This window comes from Denticeps clupeoides, chromosome 13 (genome assembly GCF_900700375.1).
Source record: "Denticeps clupeoides chromosome 13, fDenClu1.1, whole genome shotgun sequence".
Taxonomy (NCBI): Eukaryota; Metazoa; Chordata; class Actinopteri; order Clupeiformes; family Denticipitidae; genus Denticeps; species Denticeps clupeoides.
This window is the reverse complement of record NC_041719.1, coordinates 14,688,010-14,700,153: the sequence shown is the minus strand read 5'-3', so window position 1 is coordinate 14,700,153 and position 12,144 is coordinate 14,688,010. Positions and strand designations below refer to the sequence as shown.

General features: G+C 41.2%; 1 long non-coding RNA gene across 2 annotated transcripts; it reads left to right on the top strand.

The window, feature by feature from the left end:
* The first annotated feature begins 1,113 nt into the window (after positions 1-1,113).
* LOC114802331 (uncharacterized) lies at positions 1,114-3,038 on the top strand. 2 transcript variants are annotated; one of them, XR_003751709.1, is made up of 4 exons: positions 1,114-1,180; positions 1,259-1,941; positions 2,563-2,627; positions 3,024-3,038. It is a non-coding gene; the product is annotated as an uncharacterized LOC114802331 (long non-coding RNA). The 2 variants fall into 2 exon arrangements; XR_003751708.1 differs by having other exon boundaries at positions 1,123-1,941.
* The last annotated feature ends 9,106 nt before the right edge of the window (positions 3,039-12,144 follow it).

The following is a 12,144-nucleotide window of genomic DNA, read 5'->3' as shown; positions in this document are numbered from 1 at the left end:
AACCTGACATGGATGTAAAATGGATGTGATATCCCTGGGTTGCTCTTCTTGCCACAATAACACAAATCTCTAACCTTCGCCCAAATGCCCTACTAGTCTAACATTATTCCAGGAAGAGCCGCCATTTGGGATTTGGGATCAGCTACATTTACTTATTTACGTATTTCCAGAGTGAAAGGCTTTTAGGGAGGTTGTAATTTATTTCCAACATACAGCTTGACTTGCCCAGATGGCTAAAGCTTGTATTTCTCCTTTTCAAAAGATTATGATAACATATATTAAGTTGGGATCTCTTTTGGCCAGTAATGATTTTTCAGACTTGTCCTAGGGGAGCCTGAGCACAGTGACATTTCAATACCCTACTTGTCAGTATCTGTATTGTCCTGTCTTAACATGAGAGAGAAATTAATAGCCACAGTAAAAATTGAAACACACAACAGAAACTGAGAGGCAAAACGCATTTCGAGGAGACCACCCATTTGACAAAATGAGACAATGGGGAATATCTTTTTGCAGACTGGATGCCGGATGTATGGGAAGGTTGGATTCACTAGTTCACCACAAAATAATAACAATAAAACAGCACTAATAATCTATATGGATTTTTGATAAGGTAATGGTGTCTGCTAATAATTGATAAACCAGAGATATTGCCCCCTTGTTGCCAGATTGGTTGGTTTTGAATTTGATATTTTGAGAGAAATTGCTTGTTGAATAGGTAGTGACTAATTAGTAATGGCAGTTAAATAGTTATCAAACAGTTTTGGTGCATTTTTCAACGATGTTAGGCTGAAAGAATCAGCAATGTGATTTATTGGCTGTCAATCATTGAAGAAGAATGCTGTCAATCATTGGCATCAGCTCATCCCTATTTAGAATTAGGTAATAAAAACAACATTGAGCTTTGTCTTCAGTGGGGAGTGGCCTCTTCATTCTCTTCTGAAGTCAACAATCATTTCTTTCATTTTGTCCTCGTTCAGAAACAGTTTGTTGACCTTACACCAGTCTGTTAGACTCAATGTTCTTGAACAGCATTGGACTGAGCACACAGCCCTGAGGAGCTCCAGTACTCAGTGTGGTGGTGCTGGAGATGCTGTTCCCGATCCAGACAAGATGAAGTCCAAGATCCAGTTGCAGAGGTGGAGGTCTTCATAACAAGCAGATTCAGCTTCTTGATCAGGTGCTGAGGAATGATGGTGTTCAATGCTGAACTCAAGTCTATGAACAGCATTGATGCGTATGTGTCCTTATTGTCCAGGTGAGTGAGGTCAGATGCAGGGTGGTGGCGATGGAATCGTCCAGGCCTGGATGCCCTGCCCCATGCACCATGGAGGTCCTGGAAGTGACTGTGGATTTTCTGCCCATGTGCATGCTTTGCTACTCTAATAGCTTGAGACAGTTTGTCAGGATCTGGTCCTGAAGGGGCTACTCCATGGTCCAGAGTTTAATGTTTTTTCTGATTGTTTTCACCTGTGTCTGCCTGTATAAAGCTGCCCTGTTTGTGTCTGTTCACTGTCGGGTCATTGTTACTTGATGTTTCCCCTGTCTTGTCCACCATGTCTTGTGATGTTGTGCATATGCATCTTTCTTCCTCGCCACAGTTTGGCCCTTGCTGATCTTATGGCCAGCATGTAACCCTGTATGAATGCAGCTAACATACCTCTCCTGTAATCCACAGCTTCTTATTTGGTCTTGTGGTAATGGACTAGAAGACTGTAACGTCATCAGTGCACTTTGCTCATATAGCTGTTCACTGATGTTGTGTACTCCTCCAAATTGATGATGTTGTTGTCTTTGGCTGCAGCCTCCCTGAACAGTACAAAAGTAGAAATAGCTCCTGGTCAGGTTCTCACCTGCATTTCCCTCGGGCACAAGCATCTGGCGACACCAGGGCCTGGAGACCTGCTCTCCGCAGCAGTCCAAGCATGCATAGATCTTTTCGTAAGTCGTCTTGTAGGTTAGTAGGATGACGAAGCTCTGAGACTTTTTTTCATCGTTTTCCCTGATGTCCATGTGTCTTTTCTGGTGAGCTGAAAGACAGGCCGCTGCAAGCAACTGTCGAGACGCATCTTGGTTCTTGATTCAATATCATTGATAAGATGATATTAAGCATTGTACTTAAAACAAGCAATCTGAGATCAAACGCATCACTGTTGTTCTTGGGATCAAGAGGCAATGCCAAAGTGTGCATAATCCTGGAACGAGAATCTGGCATCTAAAGCATTCAGGATGGAAAAAAAGTGCTCATGCTAATTAATCTCAGGAATGACTGAAGGGATTTCTGCAAATTACCACATTGTCTGTATACCGCGGAGGCTCCCTGTTGATTGGAAAGTCATCCATTTTAATGGCTTTATTCTCCCAATGTTAACTAGCAGCACCCCGATGCCTCAAATGCCTCTGACGGAATGTCATGCTGTAATAAAGACTTAAAATGTGGGAAACAATACAAGGGGTATCCATCCAGATGAGATTTGGATGATTTGCCCTCTTTTTAGGGCTTTTCACTCGGGTTTAAGATGCCCAAGTGTTTGTTTTTCTCTCCCATCTTTTTTTTTACAGGGCGACTATCACAAAAGAAGAGGTCCTCGGAACGATTCTGAAACTCACTGTTCGCCATGGATTTGGTGAGAGTTCAATAGTTTGTTATCTTTCCTTGCTGGGTAATCTTGCTCCAGAGTGGCTGATAGGGATCAGGAACACTTCCAACACATCTAAAATGCATCCTTCTGTTGCCACATAGATTTCCCAAGGTCATGCCTTTCAGGCAGACATTTGTTATTTACTTTGCTGGGGAGGCAGCCTCTGCACAAAATATTAATGCGGCTGCACTAGCATAAAGGCGTTTCACAATCAATTTGATGACAAAGGGCCTCCCAGAGAAAAGTAATGTGTTGTCATATGGATTTCCGTGAGTCCTGGCCATCTTTGGGACTCGTTGACAGAACCCATTACCTCGCTTTGATTTTATACCTTTTGCGTTGAACGGAGAACTCTGCGTATTTTATTTTCTGCTCTCCCAGTAGATGGGATCATAGAACAATGTGAGACCTGAGACAACGGCGGGACCCAGAAAACTCCAAAGTGATTGATGGTACGTATAAGTTGAAAAGTCTGTGTGCGTTCTCACCTCGTATGGAATACAGGCGAGTGACAAATTAAAGGGAAAACCTGCCTGAAGAATCTTTCTTGCTGCAAGGTTTGAGACCGAAAGGTTTCCTGCAAAATCAATACAGTGATCATCCTAGGATAAAATGTTCCTTACCTGCTGGGAGTGGTGTTTCCAGGAAGATGATGCCGCCACCCACAAGACATGAACATCTTTGAATGGTTGGTGAGAATGATAGAAAATTTAAATAAATCTGTCGATATGATCATCAGATCTCAAGTCAACTGAATGCTTTTGCTGTAGCACCTCCATCATGTTGGTGCAGCAACTAGAGATGTGGCCCTACACCTTGTGGAGCTTTACGTGCTCCCCCCATTTTGGTTTCCACCAGGTTCTCCGGTTTCCTCCCATTGTCCAAACACATGCACACTAGGTGAATGTGTATGAGTGAATGTTGTGTGTGTGTGACTTGAGGTGGGCTAATGTGCCTTGAGGTGGGCTCCGGCAGCTGCAACCCTGAGAAGAACTAAGGAAAGTGAGTGAGAGTGATTCTCATGACTTTAAATTCAAATTTGGGACTAATTATGAAGATTTCCAAATGAAATCTATATAGGCTTTTGCTGCATCAAAATCAAGTCATTCTACATCAATTTCTGAATTTGTTTTCGATCCTGTTTGTTGTTATATCTTGTCATCCCCAAGGACTAGTGTGTAATTTTTTTTCAGGTTGCACAAGTGCCAGGAGTTTATCAGAGCCACTGGATTCATTTGCTGATGAATAGGAAAGATGAAGTGCAGCTGTGCTTCCGCTAGCTGTAGGCATTAGTGGCATAGGCCATATTTATGCTTCATTAAAAGCACCCCCCTCCTCCTTCCCCCTTTAGTTTAGGACTTAATGGCTTCGTTTTAAACTACGGACTTGAGCTGAGGAATTGAAAGGCAGATGGGATACCTAAAAATTCTCCTCAAATGAGATGTTAATGACAGCTGCAAGACTTAGTTTAAGAAACAAAAACCCCCAAAAAGGAGAAATTATTGATTCGCAGCCAGCAAATTTAACATTTCCAGAAGAAACAAACATTATAAAATATAATTTTCACATTTAATGATGCTTTACTGTTTGTCAGTGACAGGGCACTTAACAGTTTCACTTATTCCACAGGTCACACAGCATCACTTATGACCCCCCCCCCAATAATAAAATTCATAATGCCCAATGTTTGCAATCTGCTCATTTAAACCCAGATCTTCCAGTTTAGAATATATCTTATTTTTAAAGCCAGTACAGTGCCTCAATTTCTCTTTCAATTTGGTGCCCCAGTCTTCACTCCGTATCAAAACAATGGCTCACATAGCCTGAGGGCACCTCTCTCCTGGAAATGCAGAGAATATGCTTAAGATCCGCCTGCTTGCCATTTTCCCGCTCAGCTGCAACATACCGCCATTTGAAGAAGAACACGTGTACATCCAAACACCTCATACTCTAAAAATATTTTGGGGGGGAAATAGATCCAATTACAGCCACCAGATACGTACCTACGCATGGATTCTGAGACCAAGTGTGACACAGAGGCGACGATGGGATAAAAGATTCAAATGTGCATTTTAGGATAGGCAGCTCCTTTTTGTATTATTCAGTAACTACATGGAATAAGACCGTTGTGTGGGCGTCTGGACCTGCTGACATGTTACTGGGTGATTGTGAAGAGTAAATTAGGGATTTTCTCACCAGTAAGCTCTGCTCTACAGTTGTGGCCAAAAGTTTTGAGAATGACACAACTACTGGTGTTCACAAAGTTTGCTGCTTCCAATTTTATTATGGCAATTTGCAAATACTTCAGAACACAAGTGAGAGTGTTGAGGAGCACAAGGCTGGAGATCACTCTGTCGTTCTGATTGAGCAGACTGGATATTTTAAAAGGGGGGTGATGCTTGAAATCCTTGTTCTTCCTCTATTACCCGTGGTTACCTGCAAGGAAACGCATGCAGACATCATTGCATTGCATCATTGCATTGCTTCACAGATGAGGATATTGGTGCTACTAAGATTGCACATGAATCAACCATTTATCTGAGCCTCAAAAACTTCAAGGAGAGCAGTTGTGAAGGAAGTGTTGTGAAGAAAGTCCAGCAAGCACCAGGACCGTCCCCCAAAGATGATTCAGCTGTGGGATCGGGGTGCCACCAGTGCAGGGCTTGCTCAGGAATGGCAGCAGGCAGGTGTGAGGGTATCTGCACGCACAGTGAGGCAAAGACTTTTGGAGGACGGGCTCTTGTCAAGAAAGGGAAGCAAATAAGCCTTCTCACCAAGAAAAACATCAAGTACAGACTGATGTTCTGCCATTGGACTACTTCTCATCTAAGGGAGTGGGCTCAGTAACAATTTTGCAGTGGTGGACTAACGGTTAAGGAGGCAGCCCCGTAATCAGAGGGTTGCCGGTTCAAATCCCCGATCTGCCAAGGTGCCACTGAGCAAAAGCACCGTCCCCACAAACTGCTCCTCCACCTCTTGTGGTCAATCCCCAAATATAAATATAAACCCACAAATTCTGACAAACTCCATGCACTGATTATGAAGGAATGGGTTGCCATCAGTCAGGATTTGGCCCAGACGTTGATTGACAGCATGCCACACTGCAAATATCGACTCTTTGCATAAACTTTGCATAAGCCTTTGAAAGTTTTAAAATGCTTGTAATTATACTTCAAGACACAACTGACAAAAAGATCTAAAAACACTGAACCAGCAGACTTTGTGAAAAACAGTATTTGTTTTCTCAAAAGGTTTGGCCATAACTGTACATAAATGTCATGATATTTAAAGATGATCAGCTGTTATTTAAAATAAAAAACTGAGCTATACTTTAAAAAAATATCTTTATGTATATATAATATAAATCTTTATATATTCCCCTTTTTTGGTCCCAACTGTAATGTATGTGGACATTATCCAGATACACATGATATAACCAGGAAAAAACAGGTTTTTAAATGTGAATTCCTCAATTAGCAAATTGGCATTTATTAGATATGTCTATCCACGAAATCCCCCATTCAAAAACTGCACTGCTAATGTGAAAATACTGTGATTAATCCCACATACTTCAATGTTGTCCACTGGAAGTCGCATTTCAAGCAGAAAGTGGCATTTCTTTCAATCTTTCACAGCTTTTCCTTTATAGAACTTGACATTTGCACAGGTAATATAATTAGACCTGTTCCTGTTATTAGGAAACCAACACATTTTTGAGCTAGGGCTATTTTCACTTGACATTTACATACATTTATACCGGATTAGCTGTAATTTTCTACAGCAGATTTAATTTGTGTCTGCAAGGAAATCCCCAGCAGCCAACTTTTTTTTTTTTTTTGAACGATTCAACGTATGAAGGGTTTAACCTGTATCTGAGCATTAACTAATAAAAACACAACAGGCTTGAGCAGTGGGTGTTTTTTGCAGTTTGTCTGCACTGGAAGATTAGATATGCCGCACTAACTGATGAGAATATCTGAACTCTGATCTCTGTTTACATGCTGTGAGGGTTTTATGTTTGATCTCTCTTTTTAAGATGGTGACTGATAGCACCAAGGTTTTGGCTCTGTCAGGCTCATAAAACAGCCTGCAAAATAAAATGCTAAATCTGGAATATATCTCCAATCCACATCAACATGCATTTTTCTGATGCGACAGAAGATAATGGCAAGTTTGTTGCTGACGGCATGTTGTGGTTATGGCCAGTATCTGTAAATGTCACATACAGAGACATATTCGGCATCTGACCGGTCCAAATCACCCTCACCGAGACATTTTGTTCTCCTTCAGATGGCTAGGTTGTCTGAGTGCTTTTACTTTTGGACAAATATTGATGCAATTTGAATGAAGTCACAATTCATCATTTTGCGAGACTCTCCTTCATTGGTACTTAGAAGCCCATTCACCTCGGCTGGTTGAGATGCATTGCTTAGTTGATCAGGATTTTGCACAGGGCACATTTCACACACTGGAGAAGTATTAACAGTGTAATGGGGATACCTCCAAATATGCAGACTATTTCAGCTTGTGTTCTCCTTGGCAAATTGACGTCTGATGTGATGGTCTAAGCATCATCTCTTACTTCCTTTTTACGTTAATATATTTACATAGAATTGAGCCAAAATGGCGGATTTGAATAGGACAGTTTTAGCGATTTTGCTAATGTGTCTTGGCAGTGTGGCTAATATTCAGTCAGTAGCAGTCAATTCATCTTGGCATTTCTGTTATAAAATGTAAATTGAGACACTCAAACAACAACTAATTTGTTGTTTGTGCCGATGAGCTTCAGAGTGCGTTGCGAAAGAAACGAAATGAAATATGCCTGGCCCCGCCCCCTCCCCCAGGCACAGACCCATCTGAAGTGTTTGAATGAGTGTGTGAGAGAGAGAGAGAGAGAGAGAGAGAGAGAGAGAGATATGAGATTTGTTTTCTGTGCCATTTTACACATCAGTAAATTTCCTATTCAATCAAATGCAATTTGGATTGAACACGGCTGCAGAAATGCGTGCGCGACAATCATCCTCCAATTAAATATAGGCACTAGCTGCTAGGACGCCTCACCAAAGGCTCCCCACGTATTGCTTTTTTTCTCTCGAAATGAAGGGTCAGTTGATGATTTAAAATGAGTAATGATGTTTTGAACGGCCAAGCCTCCCTCAACGATAGCTTGCATGAAGCGCTCGAGATGTATTGATATTTGAACACGCTGTCAATAATCCCTAGAGCAGTTCAACCTGAAAAATCCAGTAGCCCACTCTGTGTGTTGGGCCCACACACTAATCTTTTTTACTTTAGCGTATAACTGATGGTTAATAGGTGAGTGAGTCCTTGTTGGGGGAAAAATGCGATTCTGCATGAGCAGGGTGACAGGGGCACATTTGGTTGTGTGGTGATTGCTCATCGAAGTGTGTTACACAGACAGAGGTCCACTTTTATTACCATTGGGATGGCAAGCAGGGCTTAGTCCTTAGCGATATGCTCACACCGGCCTTTGTGGAGCAAGGCAGTATATATACTTTCCTTCTTTCTAAATTATGCTTTCACCTATAACAACTCAAGCAAAGTTATAAAGGTGCCTTAATGATTTTGCCAGGATATGTGGATAATGAAGCCCTTTGACCTTCCGCCTGACTCCCTTGAACAATTTACCATAATAAGAAGCTAATCTTTTTTTTTCTTCCCCTACCTCAGTCTTTCCTCTTCTTCATCGGAGAATGAGATGACCTGCAAAATCATTCCAAAGCTTCTGCCTGGCAATATAATTTTTCGACCTGAATGGTATTTTTTCTCCCCCTCTACTGAGGCATACATACTCTGAAATACAAATGAGTTGTATGGAGATATAATTTAAAGTCCATTTATTCAGTGTCTCTAAGATGAAGTGGAAATAAATGAGGAAATAATCAGAGACTCTACGCATTGTAATGTATGCATACTGTTATTTTGGTTCTTTTAATTATGATCATCATGATTAATAATTCCAAACGTGTGCATTTATCACTTCGATAGAGTAGTGAGGGAAATATAGAGCTGTGTCTTATTCCAAATTTGTTTTGCTGTCCCAGTTTCTGGCACAGTGCTGCATCTGCTGTTAAACTGGTCTGTGATCTCCAGCTAGGTAGCCTAGAAGATGACTTGTCCATTAAATGGAAAGTCAGTAATGGCGCTTGCTTTCAGCTTTGAATCTTCTGAGTGTCACCCAGGGAGTAGAACATCAAAGGAAACATACTGATTCACTCACCTTGAAACTACCGACTGTCCACTGATAACTGGAGTCACTAATGGAGCAACGAAAGGAAGTTTTATATAACTCAAACCGCATGCTGTGAAATGCCTGGCTGGGTTTTTTTCTTAATCAGCCTTCACAAGTCTGCTCTGTTTGCCGACCCTCTTAAAGCTATGAAACTGTGGTGAAACCCTCCAAGAAGGAGGTGTTCAGTGGTGCTGGAGACTGACCCCAAACATAGGCCCATTCATGGAATTAGCTCAATGTGATTAATTAATGTTCTCCTGCAGTCGCTGTTATCAAGGCTACCGTTGGTTCCAAATGCAGCAGTGCGCCTGCTGACGTGTACTAAAAAAGTGAACGCATTACACCAGTTCTGGCTTCACTGCACTGGTTGCCGGTACAGTTTAGAATAGAGTTTAAAATGATGTTGATGGTCTTCAAGGCTCTAAATGGACAGGACGTGCCATACATAACTGATCTTGTTCACCTTCAGCCAGCCCCCAGATCTTCCAACTGTACCCCGCCAATGGTATCAGCTGCCAACTCATATTAAAATAGCTTCCAATACCTCAGCTTTAAAAAACTAGGCTTCCCAGACGTAATCTTAACCTTCCCAGACTTTTACGTTTTAAAGTTATTACTCTCAGTGTATATCGTATTTGTTGTGTACACTTGTATGTCCTTTTATGTTTTGTGCAGCACTTTGGTTAAAGAGCTCTAGAAATAAACTTGACTTGACTTCTTCAGGGACAATATCCTGCCAAATGTGCATGAAACTGCTTGGTATCTATACCTTGAAGAAGAGAAACTAATGTGTGTAATTATTTCTGTCACCCAGAACATGATCTTTAACGCTAATTTTAGAAACAGAGGTTAGGATGGTGCAATGGTGAAAATGAGGTGATGTGCAAGTGGTCTTGCATCTTGAGTTTTTTGCTCCTTTCTTCTACTGTAGCCCACATCCAGTGCAAATAATTATGCAACATGAACACTGTTGAATTCTTTCTTTTTTATTTTACAAAAGGATTCTAAAAACTATCAACGATTAACAAGATGAGCTACTGCAGATGGATGTTGTGTGTGGTCATTATTTGGTATTAAATACTTTAATGCTGAAGGAAAGACAATCCAGCATGAGACAGCGCGTTTTTCGGTGTCTGTCCCAAGACTGGGTAATTGGTGTGGGTTTTTGCCAGGTCAGTTTTACGAACAACCAGACTGTCTGATCTGCTGTGGCGACCCCTAGCAGCCCCAAGAAGAAGAAGAAGAAGATGAAGAAGAAAGACAGTCTACAGAGATCAATCAGCACTGCTGGCACATTCTCAATAGTGTATTAGTCAATGGATGTTGTACTTTAAGTGCAAGACCCTGCACTGAGTACTTTTTTAATCAAGATATTGCAAAGATATATAAAGACAGAAAATATTCTCAATGTCTATGTCTGGTGTCTATGTCCCAAATTTTATAATATGATGGCCAGTCATGCAATTAGTGCCTAATGCATTTAAATGAGACATCCAGTTCACAAGCGCTCTGAGCTATTTTAACATCGGAACTTTCAAAGACATGGTATTATTTTGGATCTTATTTTCAGGCTACAGTTATGAGAAACATTATTTTTCTGTAAAATACAGCTAATAAACGTTAGTGTCATTTTCTGATATAATTCTCCCTGCACAGCATCATGCAACGCTCATGCAAAATTATACGCTAAAGCAAAATCAAGCACCTATTTCTAAATGAATTGCTGGTAATTTGTGCTAATGGTTAGATAGGAGTTTCTCCCTGACAGTAACCTGCCAGGTGTTTGTTGTAGAGGACGGGGTGAACAATGTGGAGAAGAGTTTGCATCCAGTGAGATATCTGTCACAATTTTTTTTAATGATTGGGATTCTGAACAGGAGCTTACAGTGGTGGTTACACTTGAGATTACTTTTACATAAATGAACATGTTTCCTTATTAAAGGAAAATATTTCTCACTCTCTATCAAATTGAAGAAGTCCATTTTGTTCTCATTGGGTTTACAGGTTTCAGGGGTGGTCTGATCATGCCTTTACTCTAATAAAAAGGAGACTCGCACATCAAGATCCCCCTCCTCCAACACACACACTTTTCCCTTGGTGCGATTAAAGTGAGAATGTCAGGTGGCAACAGCCACGCTTTTGATCATGTGGCACGTCAGCGTAATGTGCTGTGCAGAGGGGAGTGTGGGGCTGTGGCAGAAGGCCCTGTGAAGATGCACTCAAAAGGAAAATAAAAAGCCCGGGCGCATCAACATTGCCGTCATAAATTTGAATTACCGGCTTTTCCGAGACAGGGCCAAGCAAGCGGGTAATAATTATAAATGAACGCGGTAAACTGAGCACTGATAAGGTGCCTCCAGTCTGTAGCTAATGTGAAGTGATGATGGCCTACAATGTGGAATCATGAAGGTTGTTTTTATTTTAAATAATGTCAACATTTGGGTGGGGCCGTGGTGCAGGGGAGGGGGTCTTGGCACTCTGCCGCTGCTCTATGTTCCTGATGCTTCACTTTATTGCCACGCAGTGCTGCATTCGTATTAATTGCAATTTAAAGACTCAATCCAGTAAGAAGATGCTGCCTCAGGACTTTCGAAGTTAATAGCATTTCTTTTATAGTTTGGTTAATAGGACATAGTGACCAGAATTTTGAAATTGATGGTAATAACAAGATTTTTATATATATATAAAAGTCTATATACTATATATATATATCTATATAGTTAATTTCCCAAGTAACCACTGAATGTTTAGTAACTATAATTATACTCTTGGGTGAGCATTTAAATGCTGTTTTTTTTCATTAAAATGAGAAGGGACGTGCAGCACAGACATTAATAAGGCTTTAAAGAACACACACACACACACACACACACACACACGTCAAGCAGCCATTGTTAGAGGGCTACAGTGACCAGTCATGCTGACCCATGTCCACCAACAAAAAGGCACATGAGCATCAAAACTGGACCACATGGCAAAGTAAGAAGCGGCTCCTGGTCTGATAAATCATGTTTCCTTTTATGTCATGCAGATGGATGGATGTGGGTGTGTGTTGCTTACCTGGGGAACACATGGCACAGGGTGGACTATGGGAAGAAGTATTCATATTGATGTTCATTTGAAATGCACCTCGTACCTGAATGTTGCAGCTGATTAAGTGCACCCCGTCGTTCTAACACAGTTCTTCTTTCATCAGGATGAATGAGCCCTGCTACATTGCAAAAATGTTTCAAGAACAGTATGAGGAAT